We start from the raw sequence: 24,137 nt of genomic DNA, 5'->3' as shown, positions 1-24,137 counted from the left end.
GGTGAGGTGGGGAAGTACAGCATCTGCGACAGGCTGCCCACGTCACTGGCCACCGAAGTCTGTCAAGACAAAGCACATCTGGACAGTGTGTGTGTTTCTGCCTTTGGAGGAAACCCTGCCCTGTTTGCTCTCTCCCTGCTGGTATCGTTTATGGGCTGTGATGTAAAGTGGAGGAAACAGAGAGTGTGAATACTAATTTCACCCTGAAAAGCGTCACTTGCCCGGCTTCCTTAGGTACAATTTGTGCTTATCATTCTTGTGCAAAAGTTAGTAGCACAGCTGGTTAAACAAACCCTGCCCAAATATAATTTCCGTGCTTAAAATATGGAGTATTTAACCTTTCCTTACTTCATCCCACCCAAACCAAAGGTCTATTTTTTGCATTCAGCCTTGATTTTTTTCAGACAAAAGAAAAAAAAAAATTAAAAACTCTTCAAAACTTGCTTCAGAAAGAGCTGAACTTAATGTCCAAGCTGAATTTGTATGTCTTATTTTAAAAGCTACTAGCTGCATATTGTACTTCATTTTCATGTATGTGAAGACAAGAAATGGCACATTGTATGTAAAACCAGGAAAATATTCATGTAATAAATGTTGTATTTTCATATTGTCTGGCAAAAAAGTGAACTGCCTACTAGTAATTGCACGACATATTTAAAAATAATGATAGAGATTTTTAGTGCCTGTCTGCTGCTTTGCCCTGCCTGCCTCCTGTTCTAGCCAGAAAAAAACATCTTCCTGGGGGAAAAGACCCTGAATGTCCTCAGCACAGCAGCTCACATCCTTGCTTTATAAATCAGATGCTTTAAGAAAGTTTCTTTCAAATTTCTCTTAAATTCAGCAGGTTTTGGAGGTCAAACCTTTACCTTGTATTCTACACATCAAAGCTAAATCATATTATGTCTAAAATACACTTGCTCCAAATCTTAGAAGCAAATGCTATGTTCAAGTAACAGTTTTATCAGATTTTTGAAAAATGTCTTTCTGGGAAGTGACAGGGAGAAAGAAGCCTCAAAATGCTAAAAACCTCTCACTTCTTGTGATAGGTCAGATCTTTCCACCCTCAACCATGCTTTTTGCTGTCTCCAGATGGATGCACCTTCCTTAACTTGTGGTTCATCCCTCACCCTATCGAAGCACTGATCATATTCAAAACGCTTTTTGCTAATGCCAAAAGGGATTTTGTTGTAGGCACTAAGGCACACACGTCTTTTCACACGCGTTGCAGTTTACCTTGTCACTGGAGACAGGGCAATAACCATCAGTGGTTTCAATCTGGATGTAGCTGGTATGTGCCACTGATGCAGGGTGTTGATGAGCAATGCCTGCTAGGAAGGAGAGCGCTCCGGTCCTCTTGGGTCAGAGGCAGAAATGAAAGTAAAAGGAAAGGAAGGATCCTTTCATTTAAAGATCAAAAGTTACTAAACCAAAACCTGGCCATGCTGTGTTGCCTTCTCCTATTTGTGAAAGTATTTCCCATCCCACCAGTTTATCAAGTACTGTCCCTGCCCCACGTACACAGAAGCAGCAGGCCAGGACTTTTATGTCCTCTGACTTATTTCTGCTGAAATGAGGAGGAGCGGGGACAGGAGGCAGGAGGTGCCTGGGCTGGTCCTGGCAATGCAGGAGCTGGTGCAGTGTGGGGGAAGGGACTGTGAGGGGAAGGCTGCCTGGCCACGTCTGTCTATTTGGATAGATATAAACACTGAAAAAAGTGGAAGCAGTTTCTAAATCAGAAACTGTGACACCAGATGGGGTGGTGACATCTGGGAGTGATATCCTCAGCCTGAACAAAATCCAGCATTGACCTTGCCAGATCTGGGAGCCCCAGCATCATCCCAGGGAGGTCTTGTTTGGTGCCCAGGAGTGCCTGTGGCCTGGGAAGCAAAAATATTTGCTACTTTGTTATGTTTGCTTAGGGACAATCATATGAATGGTTTTATTTGTGCATTTGTCTTGGCTGCAGGCTGCTCTCAGAGCTCTCCACCTAAGCCTAGAAATTGTTGGTGCATTTCACGACACGGTTTCTATCTCCTGGCTTTTGCTCAATTAGGAAATTCCCCAGACTGCTTTTGTGCTTTAAACCCAGAGCCTCTGACCCCAGACTGGGGAGGGATCAGCAGGATTGACAAGTAACAAATACTGTGTGCTTAAGGTAGATGGTTCCAGGTGCAAATGAGTGTAAAATGCTGATGGTGAGAAAGGGACAAAAAGAGCTCGAAGATGAGATTAACATCACCTGAAGAATAAAGTCAAGACAAAATTCCATCCTTCTTTTTTTCTTTATACTGCTCCATTTTACTAATGGAAGACTGTCATGTTTCGGGAGCGTGTCCACAGCATCACAGATCTGCTGCAATCTCACAGAAAGCAATGTACCTGCTGGGCTTGGGAGGTTTTCTCCATCAGGGAACAGAAAAAACATGGTCCAAAAATTGCTCTTTTGCCTCTAGCAAGTGTCTGTTAAGCCATCTGGTCAACCCATGATGAATTAAGCCATCTGGTCAGCCCATGATGATTTTGTCTCTACCAGAACATTAAGAAAGGCAGGCTTGGGTTCCTCTAGTATATCTGTCATTTGATTCTCTTTCCAAAGATTGAAACAGCTGAGGTGTGTGTCATCCTGCATGAACATGTATTTGTGCAGAAATAGTACTGGTTTCCCTAATAGTTTTAACCTGTTCAAGTTAACCTGTACTTGAGGAATGGGATTTACCTACCTTTCCTTTAGTGGTTAGCAGCAAGGTATGTAACTACTGGTATCTAAGCACCAGTTGGGTACCTCTGCTGTCACGGGACACCTTTGCTGGACACTGACTGTTACAAAGACACCTTCAGAGGAATTGCTTGTCCCAAGCTAAAATGCGTTCTCATTGAGTGGGATTAACTCCTCTTTGGAGATGCCTGAGACTGCAGGAGCCCAGTTAAATGGTGCCTGACAATTAGGCAGCTAAAGTTACACGAGACAATCCTGTCCCAAGTGCTGAAGTGCTTTGGGCATTTGCTTTTTCAGACACTGGATTATTCCCACAGCATAGGGAGCTGGAGTTTTGAAACGTGGCATGGTACACATGCCTCCTGCTCTGTGGGGGTGTGTGCTGCCTGGCTGGACTGTTTTCATGCTACCTAGAAATGCCCACGTTTATATATCCGTGCATCTGGTGCTGCTCAAATGCAACTCAGGAGTAAAAAGATTACCTGCACAGCTTCCCTTCTGTCCTGGCATCTTTTAAAAAATGGAAAATAGATTATGACAAGTGGGTAAAAATATTAAATTCTTTCTATCTTTGTATTTTAATGTCTCCAGATTTTACCCCTTATGTATTTTACTTTTTATGCGAGTAAGGTTTTTATTATCAGTTCTGAATTTATCTTCTTGAAATTTCATTTTGGAAGGAAAGAAAGGACTCAGTGAATCATAAATACTTATTACAGCTTTTATTTTAATACTGTGCTTGTGAATGTTTGATTTTGAAGTGCGTTTATTTTCTCTAACAAAAAGCACTGCCTGTTCTGTGGTGTGCGCTCATTGTACCATCAAGTGCGTATTAATGACTTCATTTCTATATGGCTGAGAAAGCTCACATAAATTAGCATGTTTAATGAGCTTTAAAACAATCAAGAAGACTGACTCAGTGATCAGTGAGAAACCACCTAACCAGATGTAGGAGGAATATTATGTGCAAAGTGTTTCAATTTCATATGTACCTAATGTGTGTGTAGCTACCACGCTTTTAAAACAGAAAATATGGACAATGATGGAGTCCTTAGTACTCTGCTGTCTCTATAACATGTCTTTTAAAAAAAATTAACTCCATTGCTCATGACTAGGAGACCTATTTTGTTGCTGCTGCTGAGGAATCATTTCCCTCTCCCCCAGGTGGGACCATTTAACTTCCTTAAACGATGGCAGCTCCTGCAGCCTGACAGGGAGAACATTGGGTTTCTATAACAGGTGATTCCAAGTTAAATCACTTCTGCTGTGGCTGTGTCCTGGGGGGCAGTTAAGCTCTGTGCACACATCTCCTACAAGTACCAGGTAAGAGCAGGAGTCTTGTAATGGTAATGACTTGTAGAGACCCATTGCTTTGATAAGCTTTTTGCTAGGCTTAAAGGGAATAAAAAAAATTCAAAGCCTCAGCAGAAAAATATTCACTACCTTGCAGAATTGAGCCCCAAGAGTATTTTGCTAAAAACAGTTGGAAAAGTTGTCCCTAGCATTCCTTACCTTATTAATTATTATATCATTATTACCTTATTAGTTACTTATAGGTAGTAACTAGTTTAGGTCTTTGGAGTGAGTAAAATGCCATCTCAGGACCTGATTCTGCTATAAGATACGCCACCATCCTTGTTGGCCTTTTATAATAATTGACTCTTTAATAAGAACAGCTAACAAAAGAACTATTCTTTTGAGTTACTTGTAACTTTTCATTCCTATGCCTTTTCCTCCATGACCTTACTACATCCTCCTAATTCTCCACCTGCCACAGTCGCTTTTCCTAAAGCTTGGCTTTGTAGTGTTGAGGGGGATATAAGCACATTCTTCTTCTGCCTTGCAGGGCAGGGATGAAAAATGAAGAAAGTCCTGAAGTACAAAACTCCTGGAGGGAAAATGGGTTTACAGAAATGAGATATTTTAACGTGCATTTCCTGACAGCTTACCTGATAAACTTACTGTTCTTGTGACTCCAGAGACTGAACTTCAAGACACACAGAAAATTATTGATGGCCTCCAGAATCCACTGGATCCCAACGAAGTAGCCCAGCTGCTAGCTGTTCACAGGGAAGTGATCTTTCTACAGTTTGATGCAGCAATCAGGCATCGACTATGGTAGGAATTACAGCCTGTTAGGGATGGGGCTGGCACCCTTTTGTATAAAAGGGCTCTTCTGTTGTTCACAAGAAAGAAACAAATGTAGGAAAAATTAATTTAAATTTTGTCCATAGTATCTGCTTCAAGACCATGAAATGTGCCCTGTGAGTGTAGAAATTTTCCTTTCATTAGAAGTGCCAGTCTTCCTTTAACTAAAAGTGGTGAGAATCCTTACATGTTTCATTGGTGGATCTCAACATACCATGTCTGAGTACATCTGTCATTATTTGAGAGTTATATCACCTTTATGTTGTGATTCCCAGTTTACTAATCAGGGAGTCTGGTAGCTGCTACAGAAGTAGACTTAGGAGTTAATCTTTTTGATTTGCTGTGGGATCTACATTCAATTTTATATTTTCCTCTATTGAAAGACACTTAATAAGCAGGTACAGGGCTTACGTGCTTATACCAAGATCTAGGTTTACCTTCCTGTAAAATGTTGTTATTTACTCCATCACAAAAACCCAACTAAGAGATACTTTTCACGTTTTTCTAAAAAGTCACTGTCTTCCCTTTTCCCCCCCCTTTCCTCCCATATGTTGTCTGCCAATGATGGTCACAGAGTGGTTTGAATATACTCAACGGAATAACCTTGGCAGAACCAAAACAGGGGCAGGACATGCAAAGGTAAATGTCAGCTCTCCTCCCCTCTGTAGGTGCCATGTGGTGGCGTGATGCAAGGCTTGATTTGGAGGAGTAGCCTGCATGGGGCGGGCAGGCCGTGGAGTCCACCAAAAGAGAAACAACTCCTGGAATTGCCTTTAAGTAACACACAGGACTGAGTTCAAAATGCTGCAGTTGCAGAACTGTTCTCTAAAAGCAGCCATGATGAGCTTGCATAAAACATCCCCGAAGGAACAGTGAAAGCCAAATATATAATGCCATAGCTGAGCACAGCTTCAAAATGGGAAACTACATGAAAAAGGAGAATACTTGCTGAAAAAAATGTGGAAGGATTAGCTAGGGGAGTTAAATCCTTGCAGATGGCATGGAGACTGGGGACATACTGGAGGCACTCAAGAAATGCATACCACGTGAAGAAAGACTTAAGAAAGGGTAAAAGGATGCTGGCATGGCTGAACAGCAGGATTAAACAGATTATTAAAGCAAGAAAGCATCCTTCAAAAAGCTGAACTTTCATTCAAATGAAGAAAACAGGACTATAAACTGTGACAGAATAAATTTAAAAGGATTCAAGACAGTCCAGCAAAGATTTTGAGGAACAATTTTGCTGAAAGCTTCAAGACTAAATAAATCTTATTTCAAATACACTGGGAGCAGGGAACTTTCCAGAGAGTCCAAAGGGGCAGTAGGTGATCAGGAGTGTTCAGTGAAGATAAGTCAACAGCATGCATTTTTAAAAATTATTTGTTTCTGCATTCCCTGTGGAATCACTTGGTAAGGTCCCCACACCAAAACCTTTCTTTATGCAAGAAGCATCAGAGGAGCTGCTGGAAGTGGAAGTGTTGCCAGGGAAAGTTATGGGACAAGCGGACTAAAATGAAGATGAACAAGTTGCCAAGACCAGACAATGTTCAAGAATTCTGAAAGAACTCAAGGATTTTTTTTTTATTTTTTTTTTTAAAAGAAGCCAAAGTACTAGCTATGGTGTTTAGCTTCTTGCTTAACACTGTCTTGATACCCGAAGACTGGAAGTGGGTGATGTGTTGCCAGCTGTTAAAAAGAATTGCAAGTGTTATCTGGCTAATCACAGGCAAACAAACCATTACACATAGTGTTAAAACTAGCAGAAGTTGTAATGAAGTGGATGCATGGACAAATATGATGTATTTGGGAAAAGCAACACTGCTTTTGGAAAGTGCAGTTATGCCTTACAAACATATTGAGGTTCTCTAAAGATGTTAACAGACATAAAGAGTTGGTACAATTTGGATTCCCTGAAAGCTTTAACAACTTCAACAGAGGCTCTTAAGGAGTCTGAGCAGCCACTGGATGTGTGAGGAGATGGTCACATTTGTAAATAATTTGTTGAGATTAAGGCTTTAAATGGGTAACTTTTGCAGTGAATAAAGAAAGTTACTAGTGGCTTCCCACAGGAGTTTAAGCTTTCTCTTGAACTATTTGAGTGCTCACGGATGACATTGGAAAGTGGCTGAAGCTGAGGTGGTACCATGTGGATGTGATACTGTGGTACCCAGTATACCAAGGGCAAGGGCTGGCCAGAGAAGGACTTACACAATATTGACTGCAAAATAAAACAGCAGATGGAGTTCAGCGTGTCAGTAAAATGATGCACCTGGGGAAAAAAAACAACCAAACGATCCCAGTGTATAAAATGACAGCCTCTGACTGGACCATTACTATGCAGTAATGAAATCTCAGAGTTATGACAGATAACTCTGTCAAAACTTCAGCTCAGTAGCAATAAAAAAAAAAAAAAAAGGCAAATTGATTCCCTTTAGGGCAGCAAAAATAAGAACACCACTACACTGCTGAATAAATCTGAGTTGATGAGCCTACACAGTTCTGGTGTCCACCTGAGGAAGGGCAAAGAAGTCGGCAAGGTTCCCAAAGGAGCCACACAGATGATGAAAGGCTGCTGGGTGGAACAAGTAGTACAGCTGAGGGTAACAGCTAGGTGTAAGAAAGATGCTATTTTCTTTCCTTTCTGTTCACACCTGTAAACTTCCAGTGATTCTTTCAAAGGGGCTACAAATCGCTGAAACTCCATTTCCTCCATGGCAGGGAGAACACGGCAAAGAGCTGGGGGAGAGCTCAGTAAAACTGTCAGTCAAAGGCAGGGGATAAAGGCAGAGGAGTATCTGCTCATGGTCTTTTCCAGTGTAAGGTGCATCCCAGCTGAACAGCAGGCAAGCAGCTCTGAACAAACAAAAAACCCAAAGAAAATGTGGTTCTTGCACAGGGCTTGTAATTAGGCTGTGGGATGCAGCAGGTGGTAAAAGTTCATGGGACTCAGAGTGAGACTGCACAGGCTCATGGAAGACAAATCTACCAAGGGTTATTAAACATTTAGCAATCACCTCCGGCTGAGGAAATGCCTGAGCTACAAATTCTTGGAGGCCATAGAATATCAGTGGGAAATATCAGCGTATGCTTGTTCTGGACATTTTTGCAATCTTTTTCGTGAATCCACTTTTGTTCCCTATGGAAGTCAGGGCTCTGAGTTGGATGGAACTTTGCTCTGGCCCGCTGTGACCACTCTTGTGCTATCCAGTGGAGTTGTGATTGTACGTATTTGTAGACTAAAGGTTTTTCTAGAGACTCGCAAGAAAATAAAACTACCTTGTGCTTTTACTTCTATTTTTCCTGATTAAAATTCTGTAAAGGCAACTGGTGAGGGAAATGTTTTTTTCAGATGAGGAATTGTGTGCTACCAGAAAGTAAGAAAAAATGCAGTATTATCAGATGCTTCATCTTTCTTGTTCCTTATGGCCAGTGAAATTAATTTCCATTTTCTCTGCACCAGGGCTTACAGCGTGACACTAAATCACATTTAATCTCTTTTGAACTTCTCTGCCAAGTTTGATCCCGGAAGCTGTTATTTGTCCCTGTAATTCCTCTGTTAGTCCTGTGATTGATGCAAACTCTGTGTCATTTTTAAAAGCACTTATGTGTGTCTGACAAAACAAAAGAACAAGATCCTTGTCTTAGAGTTGCCATTCAAAGGAGGATGTGCAGCTACAGAAAGGGTTGCAGTCTAGATTGCTTCTTTATATTCAAGCTCTGGTTGAACAGGGGCTCTTTGTTTTAAAAGCATGTGAATGAAGCACAGGAGAATTGAGGGTGACAAAGAGGCTGCAATGACAAAGTCATGCCTAAACTTGGTTGAGTAATGTATTTACATGACGCATAAAGTGTAGTAAAAAGTAGCTTCAGGTGTGGGATTGCACAGCACAATGCAATCCAAGCATGAGGAGCCAGCTGGGTCCCAGAAGTGCTATACAACCATGTTGGAATAGCATTCCTGTGGTTTAGCTGGGCTCTGGTGTCACATGCATTGCTGTGTGAGGCTAGGTGCATTTGCTAGGTGAGACCTGGTCACGTGAAAATCAGTGGGGAGTGTTGCTAAACCTAGCTCAACTCCAACTTCAAGTATCCTGTAACTTAGGTTCTAAAGTTCACAAGCACTTTTGAAAACTTTGAAAAGCTTTAGTGTCTCTCCCACCTTGTATAGGAAGCTGTCCTAATATCAGGAATAGCAAGCCTTAGAGCTCCTGAATTATTTATTATCTAGTCTATTAGCTACCTGAGCATCCCGCTCCATTAGCATAGACATATGTTTTGCTGTAAATGTCCCCAGCCAGTGGCCCTTTCACACATGCGTCTACATCATTAACATTTGTGTTTATTTGTTTTAATTGTCATTGCTGCTATCCCTATCAGTCGCTACCATGTTGGATTATAATGAGGTGCAGGTAATTTTGATATAGACCATTTGGAGAATTTTGAAGTCATCTTACTTTTTTTTTAATACAAACATTTTGATTCCTTTACAGAGAGACATTTTTGTCCTCGGGGAACATTTCAGCCTACCAGAGTGTTACAGACATGACACACCACGTGTTGCTTCCATTGAGTAACTCTGTGATTCAGAGTGCATTTGCTTCGTAGCTGAGGCTCCCACAGCTTCTGGATCCTCAAAGCTGCATGGTGAGCAAAGTACACCCTCAGAGGCACTCTTCCTCCATTTACACTGAGCTCCTTGGAGAATAAGGTCCTCTGCACTTCTTGCCGGTGTGCTTACTCCTTCCCCACAATGCTGCAAAGAACCTAACATTAATAGCTAATTGAAAAAAATCTCATGATCACAGTTTATTAACTTGATTCACCACTAGGAATTCTAGTAAACACTCTCTACAGAAGTGAGTAATTAAGATTTGAGGTGTAATGTAATCACACTGATGTCACCAAAATGAAATTATTCTGCATGATAGATGTTGGTGATTCTACTAACTTTCAGTTTAGGGTAATTAACCTTCTGAGCTCCCTCATTACCTGGCAGCTGTTTTGATTGACCAGTGAGTGTGTCATGGTTCTGTGCAAATATTTAGGTCTAGTGGTTTTCTTAGATATGACATCACACAGAGTTACATAATGCCAAATTACATACCTATGTGCTTAAGAGGCACCTTGAATGACACCAGCAATAAAAGCTGATGTTGTGTTAAGGAAAGTAAAGATGAGCCTTGCTGGTGATATTAGCATGTTCCAAGGCAATAGGTAGCTTTAAATAATCATTCTAACTTCAGTGTACTCTATGCTGGGTTGGATGGAAAAGCCCAAAGAGCAGTAGTAAATGGAGTTACATCTGACTGGTGGCTGGTCACAAGTGGTGTTCCTCAGGGCTCAGTATTGGGGCCAGCTCTGTTTAATATGTTTCCTCATTTTAATGCCATCCTGCTAATTATTCAATATCAGATACTACCTTTAATAATGCCTTTCCCAAACATGAGCGATAGGAATATCGTTTTCTGCCATCCCTGCTTTGATTTAGGTGACAATGATAGATAGAATCTTCGTAGCATGACTGAGAAACAGGATTTGTGCTGGCATGCAAAATCTGGATGTCTTTGATGAATAACATGTCCTGATGCCTCTGAGATAGAACCAGGAATAAATGATTGACGATAGGTAGGTAAGGACATGGGAGCTATTCTGTGGAGGCAGAAGTAGCACAGCATCTTGGTAGGAAATGTATTCTGGAAAGAATCTTACTGTTTCTTTCCCAAGGAAGGATAATAGATGCTTCTCTCTTTTCTAATACATGGCCTACTTTCAAAGTCAGAGCAGTGTATCACATACCAAATAGCAGCTGGGCCTCTGAATTGACTTTTCCTGATCAGATTACATAGGACTCTCATAACTAATTGAATGTTGTTCTTATTTATGAACAGTCATCTCTATTCTTTTAGGCGCTTGTGCATTTTCCTTGGAGGACATTCCTAATGGATGGAGGATTTTTTCCAGTCGCCATCAACAACACAATTAGTATAAATTACAACATGCAGGTACAGTGACACAGCAGCCTTGCGCTTATGTCCAAAGACATAAAGACAAGATGAATCTAGGATGCAGGAGGAAAACAAACTAATGCTATCTTGCTTCCTGTCTTTTTTTTTTAAAGAACAGAAGTGAACAAAAAACATCTCCCCCTTTTCTGTCCAAAAGCTCATCTTACCATTGACTTCACATTTGATCTTCAAGCAGAGCAGAGCATTTTTGTTGATAATTAACCTATACTTATCATTTTCCTAGTGTGCTAGAAATAGAGAATCAAATAATTCTTATGCACGGGCATATGTGTTTTAGGGCCTTAGTGCTAAAAGCTTGAAATCCATTTGTGTTTATAACATAGAAAGCCCGAGATTCGCTGTTACCGGTTAAGCTGTGTATGGCACACCTTCAGAGACTCTCCCTTCCTCTTCAGCCATGCCTGTGAGCCTCAAGGATGCAGATCGAAGAGTTGCTCATGGGGAGCTGATGGCAATGCAGTTTCTGATGGAGGATGTAGTGCAGAACAGCTACAGCTGTGCTGTGGGAGATCACGCTGACTGTCAAGCCTTGCAAGCAGGTACCTCTGAGAACTCAGTCCGTTTGGGACTGTACAGCTTCTATGTGGGACTCCCATCAGTTTTTGCAACCAAATCCCTGTGAACAGAAGTGACCTAGACCTAAGGTATACTGTAATAACCTCACCTATTCTTGACCATCTGGTAAGAAGCAAAAGGAACAATTTGTCTCCCATAAATCCTGAATGCTCTTGAGAGAAACCCTAGTGATATGATAGATGCCCCTGGAGGGTCTGTTAGTATCACCAGACTTCTGGAGAAATCAGAGACTGTCCCAACTTCTTCCCACACCCCAGCGAAGGTCCAGCTCTTTCTGTATCAAGAGCTACTTGGTGCAAAGGGGAAAGGAACGGGCTGGCCATTGTCTAAGATTGAATCTAGTCAAGGAGAGGCAAGGTACTTCCAGGCTGTACTTCCCTGAGTACTTGTGTTGTGGACGTGTATGTGAGGAATAGTAGGGCTTGTAGCAATAGGGCAAGGGGGCATGGCCTTAAACTAAAAGAGGGCAGATTTAGATTAGATATTAGGAAGAAATTTATTACGGTGAGGGTGGTGAGGCACTGGAACAGGTTGCCCAGAGAAGCTGTGGATGCCCCATCCCTGGAAGTGTTCAAGGCCAGGCTGGATGGGGCTTGGAGCAACCTGGTCTAGTGGAAGGTGTCCCTGCCCATGGCAGGGGCCTTGGAACTAGGTCATCTTCAAGGTCCCTTCCAACCCAAACCATTCTATGATTCTATGGTGCTAGGAATGTTGGTGGGGGCACCTGAAGACTGCCAGAAAATACACAAAGGTTTGGTTCAAAGAACAGGCAGAGATTCAGACTGTTTGTGATGGAAAACAGACACGCAGATCGATTTGTAAGGTAAGGTAAAATGAGCAGAAAGGACAAATTTAGTTATTTTAAGGTCTGCTTCTTTCAAGATCTGACCTAAGAGTTTGATTTCTGTAACAGTACATTTAGTAGAGACCAAGCAGAGAGTGCTGCTGTTGAAGCTATTCACTTGAGGAAAGCAGCAATAACCCAAAGGATTTAACTTCTGTGCAGTTTTACCCCCATCTCTGCTGTATATGAGCACTCATTGCAATCCAAAGGTAGGCTGGTTTTTTCCTGTGCCATGCTCTGAAGGACACTGATGTAAGGCCCCATTGCAAGTTCTGATTGCACAATAGCCTGTTGCATGCCTTGTCTTACTGTGTATCTCAGGAGATGATATTAAGCAAAGAAAATCATGTGAAATATTTGTCATAGCTTTTTGAAGCAAGACATTTCCCTGTGACTTCCAGCAGAACTGGGCAGAAGCGGTTGACTCAAGTGGTAATGGGTTGCAGAACAGCAAAAAGATGTGCAAACTTTTGCTGAGGCATCATGACTCGGTCATGTCACTTAACTTGCTGAGATCTTTTCTGATACTATGGAAGCAATGGGAAATATTAAAGGCAGAATGAGGCTGACTCAAGCTGAGGACTGAGGATATCAATACAGTTCCCCTCTACAAAGAGTTTTGCGAGCAATATGGGTAAGTAACCTTGGATGTAAAAATATTCCAGAGAGACTGAAAAGATGAAAAAAAAGTCTTTGCCTTCTCCATCCATTTTCCTCCTGTCCCCCCATTTCATCTGCCTTTTAAAATTTTTTTTTTATTTCTACCTTCCTTTATTTTTGCTTATAATTAACCTAGTACTCATGTTTTTCTCTAAAGGCTTGAGAGCTACCTTTTGTTTCTTTGTTTCAGTACAGTTGTTTTTTCCCCTCTTTCAAAGTCTATTCAAACTGTTTGCTGATGATGTTTTCCAAATGCATTCTTCTCAGCTGTGTGACCCACCTCTGCATTTCAGGCTGCATAAACAATGTTAAATACAGTACTTGAATAAATGGAAATTCTGGAAGCCTGTTAGATGAATTGTAGTAGAATTCTTCCTAACCCTCCTACTTGGCTCAACTTTGAGCAGTCGAGAATAGAAAATTGGAAGATTTCCATCAGAGAGGCCCTTCTGAAAGCAGAAAATGGAACATCACTTTTGAAAAAGCCTCGTTCCCGGAAACTACAAGAAAGGAAGTGAAAGAGCAAGATGACACAGCAAGGGTGAAATCTGTGCCTGAAGGCACTGCATAACACTGTTGTCATGCGACAGAGTACGGAGGAAGCAATGCTCAGTGGGCCTGTCCCTACAAGGCCAAAGCACTTGAGTCTGACAAGTCTGAATCCGTCACAGAATAACTGTGTGTGTGTGTGTGTGTGTGTGTGTGTAAATAGCTGGTATCAGATCTGCTCTGTTCTGGCCTCCATTTGTCTGTACCCCAGTGTCACCTCCCGTGCATTACCACCAGATCAGAGTGGGCACAGTCCAATGCTGGGGCCCCATGGTCTTTTCCTCTAACTAATTTATAAACTCTGCCAAGGGAGCAGCTCTGGGGCAGAGCAGGACTGGGTTGCAGGAGGGTTGGGAGTCAGGGGTGCAAGTTCTCCATGCAGAACAAGCAACAGCTTGTGCTTCCACCATGGGGCTGGGCAGGAGAGCCCCAACCTCAGTCTCTCCTAGTCTCTCCATGCCCAGAGCTTTCTTGTTTTGGTGCCCGAGATCTGGCTTAGCAGTTATTGCCTCCTGGGAGGAGAGGTGAGCTCCTTGCCCATGGCTTTGCTTACACTGGCCTTTGAGTGGGAGAAGATTCTGTAGCGGCACCTGCAACAGCTCCTTCCTAGCAGGCAATCTACCAAACTTACTGTACTCAAAAATCCCACAGTGTTTCCCTCTTCCATATCCCCACCCACCCCCTTCCACAGATAAGAGCTCCCTACTTCCCGCTCTGAGCTCTATGCTAACCTTTGTGTCATGGCATCAAGGGTTTAAAAGGCAGCATGATTAAAGCAGTAAAACGAAATGAGGTATATATACCTTGCTAATGGCTTCTAAGAGCAAAGTGTTCATCTGCCTCAGCACTTAGCATTCAGGAACACTTGGCAAACCCATGATCTGATGCAAAGGAGAGCAGGGGGAGGGGGTGGAGGGAATTTCTTGGTCTATTTCAACAATGGTGATAGACAAGTTCTTACCAGTGATCAGACCTCCCCTCTTTATCTGATTCACCTCTTGTTCCTTCCCCACTGTTTTAGTTTTGTACTATTATAAACTTGGAGAAATCATTGAGCCATGTAATAAGGCAGGAGCAGTGAAGAAGAGAGTGTCCTGTCCCACTTGCAGGTCGGTTGGGTTAATGCGGTGAGCTGAGACTCAGATTCTGCACAGGTTAGGAATGGGGGCAGGGGAAGAAAAAGCAAAGTTAAGGTCTAAGGTCAGTAAATGCAAACAGTGATTTTGAGAGAGAATGTGTTGAAATACTCATGTCTTGGTGATTCTAGCACAGATATCCTGTACCTGGCCATGAAAGCCATGGTCAGACAAATGGGCACAGAGGAGGAGTTTGGAGAGCCTGTTATAAGTGCTTGGCATATACTTGCCCCCAGAGGAGCATCAGAAATTGAACTGCAAGTGTACCAGCTAAAGGGAGGGTTATGTGGGGCATTGCGAGGGACTGTCTTCCTTAAGGGGAAAGGCTGTGAGAGCTGGGCCTGTTTAGCCTGGAGCAGAGAAGATTGAGAGGGGACCTTATCAATGCACGTAAGTATCTTAGAGGCAGGTGTCAGGAAGATGGGGCCAGACTCTTTTCAGTGGTGCCCAGTGACAGGACAAGGGGCAACAGGCACAAACTGCAGCACAGGAGGTTCCATCTGAATGTGAGAAAGAATGTCTTTACTTTGAGGATGACAGAGCCCTGGGACAGGCTGCCCAGAGAGGCTGTGGAGTCTCCTCTGGAGACATTCAAAACCCACCTGGCCATGATCCTGTGCGACCTGCTCTGGGAGAACCCGCTTTAGCAGGGGGTTGGATGAGATGATCTCCAGAGGTCCCTTCCAGCCCTGAACATTCTGTCATTCTGTGACCACACAACATCACGTTTTCCTACAATTTCTGGTAAATGAAGTGGTGGCCTGTGGAGGCTGTCACGGGGGAAAGTTTGGCAGATGTGGCTGGGAGGCTCTGCAACAGCACCTCTGCTGCGTGGACTTAGGTGTGTGTCCTGGGAGGGCCCAGAGCAGCAGGGGAATCTGCTTCTATCCAGAGTGTTTGTGGCACAGCACTAGGCATATGGTCACCCCCAAATGGTATTGACCTTGATACAGTATCTGAAAATACTGTGTTTAGAGAAGAACAGAAAGAGAATTGCTTTGGTTCAGTCTGCTAGTTTTGGCTAGCTGGCGAGTTGCTTTGTAAGCAATGTAGAAAGTTAGTAAGAGCTAAGTATCAAACTTGATTCTAGCTTCAAAAGCTTCTGGAAAGCCTAGAAATTGACATGGTCCATGATGTGCAGAAGAAAATTATCCAGGAAACAACTCTAGTGATGTCTGAAGAGCCAGATGAAAGCAATCTCCCCACTGGTAAGGAGAATCAATCAAAATACCCTTCCTGGGAAGTGTGGGAGCCCCAGTCTTGAGTGGGAAAAGTAGCCTTGATGCATAAAGGCAGCAAAGATTTGCCCTGCATGTGAACAGGAGAGCATGCTTGCTCTCAGCTCCCCACTTCCCTGTGCGCTCGTTTGGAGGCCAGGGGCTGGCTGAATTGTGGAGAAGGTATCACTGATGAAAAAGGGCTTACCCTCAGGAAACTCTCCTCTGCTCTGGAGAGCCCATTGTGAGAAATTCCAGAAACACATCAAGGGGAAGCTGTGCAGAGTTGTGTACTGGGACACTATACACCTTTCTGCAAGGACCTGCTTATTCTGTCTGTTCAACAGATTCAGATTCCCTAAATCTGAGTTCACTTTCTCTTTATACATTGAATGTTTAGCCATAATCATTGAAAAAACGATTGTGCAAACAAGGCTGAATACTATGCTGCAGTTTGCAGGCAGCCTGAAAAGAGACTGATAGGAAATTACTTCTCTACTCTGTCTCAGAGTGTTAATATCTTAGGCCTAGTAGTGCAATTTAAATGCCAGACTTTTTAGTATGTTGGGTGTTTACTTGGTACAATTACTGCATAGGTGTGGGCAATTTGGGTATTCACAGGCACGAACAGTAAAACAAAGAAAAAGTGGAAATAAAAGGGAAGAAAAACGTGTCCTAGTGCCACTGGATGTGGTTGCAGGCAGCAATGACCAGTGCACAGAACTGTTCAGTTTCACACAAAAGCCACGTTCTTTACTCAATATTTTCAGAAAACTCCAGTACACAATTGTGGGCCAGGCCGTTATTGACAGGACTGGTCCATAACAAAATTGCGTTTTGGCTTTGATACTGGAACGAATTTGATATTGCAGTTCAACACAGCCTTTGCAATCTGTTTGCAATGACATTTACTTTTTGTGGTAAACATTTTAGGAAAGCTGAGAAACCCTAAGCTATAAAGCGTACCCATCATCAAATCCCAGGGATTACTGAAGGATCAATATTTTGTGACAGTGGTACCCACTGATGTGTAGTTTTATTCTGTTGAGTTTGTTTGTTTGTTTGTTTTTCTTTGCTTCTTCCTCTGTACCTGAAGAGCTCTGGAAACACAGGGTAATGCAAGAAAATTTCTCAGTTGTACAACCATAGATAGTGCAGGCATTTGTTCAAAGGCTGATGGAAAGCTACCAAGAATCAGATACAGAGGTACGTATTCTGCATTTCTATCTAAGCAACAGCTAAATCATGTTTACAGCTTTATTTATTAAAGCTCTTGTCAATCAGTGACCTAAAAAAGAAACACATTTCTTAAGCTTATGAGCTTAGATTCAGATTATGTTGGTTTGCAATAGCAGCGTTGGCAGCAAACTTGTGTATTGCCCTACTGCCTTCTGACAGGTTTATTTCAGCTCTCAGGACTGTAATAATGTGAAGATGAGTTGGGGCTGGAGGTTTATATGCAACCGCAATGCAGGATTGCAGGACTATTCACGGATTCAGTAGTGGGAACTCTTCTTCCTGAGTCATTGCTAAATCAGGGGTCCAGCACGATGTTAGGAAGCAGTTTTAGGTGGGTTTGTTTGTTTGTTTTTTTTCCCCAGTGAAATTTAAATAAAATATTTATGGAAATATGACCACTCCTGGTTAAAAAACACACAACATGTTTTCTTAAGAGAAGGGATGATGGGGCCCAACTGCAACCCAGGAAGTTTCTGAGTTGGTAATTTAATTTCTCTACCAAAAATTCTTTTAGCTTCAGATGGAAAAAAACCCCAACATTATAGCTAGAATCAGTCAAAAAGCTAACAAATCTGTTTTCCATTAGTTCAGTGAAATTGTAGATTAGGCAAAAACATTTACATTGAATATTTTTCTTTTTGCTTCATTTTAATATTGCAGAGGCATTTTATTTACAATAAGGTGATCATGTTCCATTTTGATGGATGCTGTATATATAGCAACTCTTGTGACTCAGGCCACCTGCAAGGTTTCTTATTTTGTTTTCCTAGGTGACTTTTTAAAAAAGCCCTTTACAACAGTGTCTCACCGTAGTGGGCTGTGACATCGTGGCCAGAGAGCACCGCAACTTTGAGACTGCTCCGTGTTTTATGAAAATGTTCTCCAGTAGCAGCAGCATTTACTTTCCCCAAAAGAACAGGTATGCTCAGAGTGTTGATTCTACTCTTTGAGAATGGGGAAGGTGGTTTCTCTGGGTAGAGGGCAGCTGCTAAGTAAAAAATAAAGTCAGGCTGTCAGGCTGGGAAGTTGTTGAAGTGGAGATGGGCTGCACAAGCATAGCCACCATGCACCTTTGTGCTTTGCCTCAGGAGCCGCACGCAGTGCAGGGATGTGGCAACCAAAGCAGTATGGCCCTGACGCAGGTCGGTGATTGTGGTCTATCGGTTGGCAGCGCTTAGTGGTCTCATTTGGAACAGAGTCCCACCGTGCAGATACATGGTGACAGTCTTTGAGAAGAAAGGCAGGGGGGCTGTGGGGCGGCTATTTCTGTGCTCAATGCCAGACGTCATACCAGGAGGACTGGTAAAACAAAGATAACCTGAAGGCAAAGGTAGTGGCCTGCTGTTCTGCGGTTAATATTCACAATAGGTGATATACTGGTAACCTTCAAACTTAAACTTCTGCTGATGGGTCCCTTCCTTCATGAGGCATTTCCCCAGAGCAATTCAATCCTGTGCATTGACTGAGATAGAAAGTAGAAGTAGGTCAGGCACATAGGCTCAGCTGCAGCATGGGTACCAGGTATGCTACCTCACAGCTGCGCAATTCCTGCCAAGTTCTGAGAACCTGACTTCGCAACTTCAGCTGTGTTTTTCAGGATAGCTGGTATGTGTGGGTAGAATTTTTTAAAGAAGTAAACCCAGCCAATAAATCAGAAATGCTGTTTTGTGGAATCATGTGATATCCATGTAATCCGTTAGCTGACTTGGAGGCTTGGCTCCATCAGCACAGACTCCACTGCTAGAGGTACGTCAGCTTCTACAGAAACCTGTGCTAGGGAGAAGAATGCTTGGGTTTCAGGATGTTTGCACAGTAGTGTTAGAACACCTGCATTTTGGATTTCATTCCTAGGCTCTTTTTCTTATCTGTCCTGATCACTGACTACAAGATTTCAGTTCTTCTCTGGGCTTTTTGCCCCACTTTCTCATGCTTTTCACAGTTTTTTGCCCCTATATCCTTTTCTGTAAAGTGTCTTGTCAGCAGCCTCCCTTATTGCCTGATTTCACTGTCTTGTCCACATGTTTGGGAAGGCTGGTGTGAGAGAGAAAACGAGAAACACGTGTGAGGTTTCAGGTGGGTGGAAGGACACAGGAGGAGCCGGTAGGACTTTTCTGGAGCCTCTGGGCACTGGAGTCTCTCTCCCCAACTTTGCTAGCCCATCACCACCAAATCCCTGTCTCATCTGTGTTGTACTTGAAGGGAGCAGCCCAGGGTTGCCAGCTGCCTACTATCTCCGGGCTCTGCTTCAATCTCAGAAGGGATTTCCTGCTCCCAGTTCCACTTCTGGCTAGCCTAAAGCAATTAACAGGGGCTGTTGCAAGTCTGAAGAGCAAGCTCAGTAGAAACCATGAGAAAGGTTCAGGCACGATCAGCTAAACCGGGATAGCAGATAGTTTAAAAACTAAGAAGTCTCTAAGGAACATACATGAACCATGTAGGTTTTTTCCTCTAACAAAGTCTTAGGATGTGACCAACTTTTTGCCGATTTTACAAAAACCCCCACCCAAAACAGAGGAAAACTAGTGCTGCTCTGAATAAAGGTCACCAGAATTTTTCAGAAGGGCTAAAATACATGTATTTTTTCCCAGCATTCATTTTCAAAAGTCTCTCAGTAATGTTTGCTGGAAGACAAAAAAATCGACAAAAATTGAAATAGAAAATTTCAGTGAGAATCCAGTGAAGTTATTAGCATTTACTACTTAGATCTGGCATATGGAGGTGCCAGGCAACCTTGCAAGCATACTGTGCTGTTGGCTCTGCCTACAGTCTGCAGTTGTGCCTATTTCTTCTTTGAGTAATGTAATATGCTAAGAATGATTTTTAGCTTTCCTCAGCTGTGTTCATCCGGTTGTGAATGCTGTTTGGTGGTATGAAAACAACCAGACATTTATATCTAGCAATGACCTACCTATGTGAAATGGAAATTCTGTCATTTAAATCTGTTCAAGTTCTATCATGTACCTTCCTATTTGTGCCAACCTGAGTGTCCTTTCTGAGGGTTTGTTAATTGTCAAATATCAACAAATGGAACACATAATAGTTTTTATTAAATGTTACATGGTCTGTATTTACAAGCTTATCAGCAGACAGCATATTTGCTCCAATAAATGCATTACCTCATAGCTTACTGAACAAAGCCTAGTCACAGTTCTTCTGACTTTCTCTCCGGAGTCAGGGGAGGTTACACTGTGGGAGGCCAGGTTCACTGACACAGCAGTCATGCACAGGATCTTCTCCTAAAATCAGACTTGCTAATCCTGCTCCCTAATCGTTCTGCTCCTCTGTCCTCGGCACACATCTTCTATCAATTCTCATACCTGTTAGCAAGGAGATCTTTCTTTCCTGATGACCAGGAACAGATATTTTGAGGTTATGTATGAAACTTATGCATTTGCCTCCTTCAAATACTGGTTGCGAACTGCCACAATTCTTCCTACTGTTTTCAGGGAACAAATGTTTCTAAAATGAACAGGGATGAACAGGGATATACAAAATGGGTTATTCCGTATCATTAAAGGATTATTTTCATCAGGCCACTCACTTAAGAAGATATTCTTGCTCTACTTGATTAGGTACCACATAACATATTCAGAGCTCTGGATCATTTATTCCTTGGCTAGTGTTTGCTCATCCCTAGCTTTGCTCATTCTCTGTCTCTGCTGTGATAGATGACGGGGCTGTGCCATGGGATGATTATGGAAATAACTGTGCTCAGAGCCCAGCTCACTGACTTACAGGAAGAAAATCTTGGTCTCAAAGAGATGATTAGAAAAGTAGTACAGGATGAATATGAATCATTAGTGCAGAACCTATTTGTGACTTGTGTCCATCTAAAAGTAGGTACAGAATAATAGGGAGTACTTGACTGGTCTTTTTTGTGCTGCTGTATAATTTGCCAACAAGTGTAGCACTCAAAGGAATAAATTGCTGCAGTGTGCCAGGTGGATGAATGGGTGAATCATTTATCTCCTGCTGCTAGAAGCATCTTGTAAAACTGTCTGGTAGAAAAATAGCGTGCCTTTTCCAAGAGAGGAGGCGTATTCTCAATGGAACAGGTACCACATTAGAGAGAGTGATGGAAGCTCTTTTTAGTTACAGTGGAGTGAACTTTTTGGATATAATACTTCAAGTCTGTAATATTCTGCATTATTTTTCTTGGATACTTTATGTCTACTGCATAATTTTATTGGTTACTCTAACAATGCCTTTTGTTTTCAAGTAGTCCACTGATTTCTTTGGGGTGACATATATCATTACTTACAAAAATAAGATACCCCAATCGAGCCTGTAAAAACTGACCTGATTGTGACCATATGTATTATAGAGTAACCACCTGCATCAGATCCCCAGAGTATTGATGGATGGTCCACGAACCCATTAATGTCTGTGTCCAGGGCAATGGTCACTTCAGGAATATTGTGATTTCTTTTGCAACCTTGAGCGTGAGTTCAATTATCACCAGAGAGCCTATTTTGTCACCATGATGCTGCTACTTCCATTAAATACATACATCCCAGGACTGCCAATAGGTTGCCTGCATATGGTACAATTGAAATTCCATTTCTTGCAGTGCCTGGATGCAAGAAGAATATTGCTCTGTCTTCCTGATACACTGATTCTAGGAAAATAATTACGGAGAAAGACCATCTGGTTGTAGTTGAGAGACTTCTGAAATCTTCTGAATGTTGCTTTCCCATATGTGCACGTTTCATCTCTTATGGGCTCTGTTGATAATTGCAGGGAAAGTTGGATGTCTATCACCTTAGCATTGAGCAACGAGTGTTTGAAATCATCGGTGAAGTGAGAAGAGGAGGTGACAATATGATTGATCTGAAGAAAAAGTTCAGCTCCACTAAGAACAACAGTGACTTGGAAGAACATTTGTCTAAAGTAAGGAAATACATATATGCATCGGTAAATGAACACAAGGATAATATCAAGGTAAAGCTTGTTGAAGATAGCTTAAGTTATTATACTGTTTCTGAGACATCAGTTGTGTGAAGAGCATGGAGGTAGTCCATTACTAGACTCTGTTAATGGCTACTCATTTGTCAGGCTGTCATAAATCGGTCATCTTTGACTGTGTGTTCATGCTCCAAGTGCAGAAATGTTGGGCCAAACCCAGATCTTGGACCCTGAATAACTACATGTATTTGAAGTGAATTTGGTTCTAAACTTAGGAACTATGCTTTCAGTCTGTTCTGAGGGAAACTAACATAATGCTTTCTACACAGGTGAACATCAGAGAGGTTAAACCTAGATCTGAAGAAGCATAAATGTGAACTCACATTCAGCCTTGTGTCAGCATTGTCGTGTGTTGTCATTGTCCTTTTTTTTGGGTGGGGGAAAGAGAATGTGATGTTTCAATAAGCCTGATAAATGTGTTGATGGGAATTTTATCTTCTTGTTGTGCAAGCCGGTCACATAAAAGAATGGGGACAGAATCCTCTTTTCTATTTGGGGTTACTTAAAATAAAAAATATATTCAGCTTTATGTTTTGAAAGAGTGCCCCCAAAACTGATGGTCTGGGAGTTATAAACTAAAGCCTGGAAATTACTTTCCAGGCTACAACTTCCAAATCAATCCCTTTTATAATCAAACGTATTCCTCCTCAGCAAAGTTCAATTTGTGCTGAAATCATCATAGTCAGACAGTGAATACAAATGAGATCAAATGGATAATGGCTGAATACTTCTGTCTAAAGCAAATATACTTGCAGATCTCTCAAGCAGAGCAGTTTGTGAAGTGTGGATAACTGGCTAGCTGAAAAAGGTCTCATAGACATAGTCCAGCTGGCTGGACAAAAATGCACATCGCTCTCAGCTTATCTGAAGTAAAGCAAAAGTTACAAAATAACAGGAAGACTGCGGTGGGAAAAGAATGTTGCAGGTGGGAACCGATAACTACAGAACAGAAACTAGGGGCGGACTTGATATTTAGGTAACTAACCAATAATGAGCTTAACTTTTGTAATATGTATGAGCTAATTATAACAAGGCATAAAAGGTGACTGTAAGGGACAATAAATGAAGTCTGCTGATCACTCATATTGAGTGACTGTGTCTTCCCTCCGTCGCGACAGTGAAGCAGGATGTAACTGTAATGTCTACAGAGTGAGAAGGACTTTCAACACCCCCAGTGAACCCGGGGGATAGGGACACCCAGAAGTAAATGAGAAACCAGTAGAAATGGAAGAAGTCCACGTGTGAGAAGGCTGCAGGGAGACTTCCACATCCCCGCTTGGAGAGGACAGTGTGCAGAGGACAGTGAACAAGGACAGTGGGGAGCTTACATGCAGTTAAATGGTTGTGGCTTGAGCAGAGTTGTGGAAACGTGGTGGGCTGGTGCAGTCCGTGATCATGGACGGTTACAGGGTGTTTAAGAAGGATCAGCAGGTAAGAAGAGGAGTGAGAACTGTACTTTGTGTAAGGAGTTCATTCCCTGCACAGAGCTCATGCATGAAGTTGGAGATGTACTACTGAAAGGCTATGAGGAGGGAGGAACGTTAGTGATGATCAATGACTGCGGTGAGGAATCTGTCACAGACTGCTTGGTCAAGAGAATAAATTGGACGGGCCTGTCTATAGAGAGCTAAGAAAAGTGGTTTTGCTTTGAAGCCTTGGTGGACATGGAAGTTTTATCCATCTGGAAATCTACTGGAAGTGGAACACAGCATTGTGAAAGCGTAGGCAGTTCCTAGGCCGCATTAGTGATAATATCCTAAAAGCAAATGCTAGAGGAGCCAGTCACAGTAAATCCCTACTTCTGCTTCTCACAAACGGGGGAAAACTGGTGGTGAGTGGCATCTAGGGCTGCAAGGGCTATAAAATTATTTCAGGATCAGGAGAACGATTTTAAAATCGTGCTGCAGAGCTAGGACTTGGGACTTCAGGAGAGGAGATTGTGACTTATTTAGGGAATTGCTAGGCAGAATCCTTAGGAAACTGCCAAGAGGGGAAAAATGATGAGGAAAGCTGGTTAATTTTTAAAGAAAACTAAAAGAGACTTCAAAACCAACTACCCTG

At 42.3% G+C, this 24,137-nt stretch overlaps 1 long non-coding RNA gene across 4 annotated transcripts; it reads left to right on the top strand.

The window, feature by feature from the left end:
* Positions 1 to 9,369: 9,369 nt before the first annotated feature.
* Positions 9,370 to 22,858, top strand: LOC129736398 (uncharacterized). Of its 4 annotated transcripts, none has more exons than XR_008732926.1 (4): positions 9,370 to 9,508; positions 10,771 to 12,944; positions 17,882 to 18,030; positions 21,852 to 22,825. It is a non-coding gene; the product is annotated as an uncharacterized LOC129736398 (long non-coding RNA). The 4 variants fall into 4 exon arrangements; XR_008732925.1 differs by lacking the exons at positions 9,370 to 9,508; positions 10,771 to 12,944 and adding exons at positions 15,338 to 15,863; positions 16,969 to 17,078; XR_008732927.1 differs by lacking the exons at positions 9,370 to 9,508; positions 10,771 to 12,944 and adding exons at positions 15,339 to 17,078; positions 22,832 to 22,858 and having other exon boundaries at positions 21,852 to 22,001.
* Positions 22,859 to 24,137: the final 1,279 nt, after the last annotated feature.

This window comes from Falco cherrug, chromosome 6 (assembly GCF_023634085.1).
Source record: "Falco cherrug isolate bFalChe1 chromosome 6, bFalChe1.pri, whole genome shotgun sequence".
NCBI classification, from domain to species: Eukaryota; Metazoa; Chordata; class Aves; order Falconiformes; family Falconidae; genus Falco; species Falco cherrug.
The sequence above is the reverse complement of the archived record's forward strand: the minus strand, read 5'-3'. Positions and strand labels throughout refer to the sequence as shown.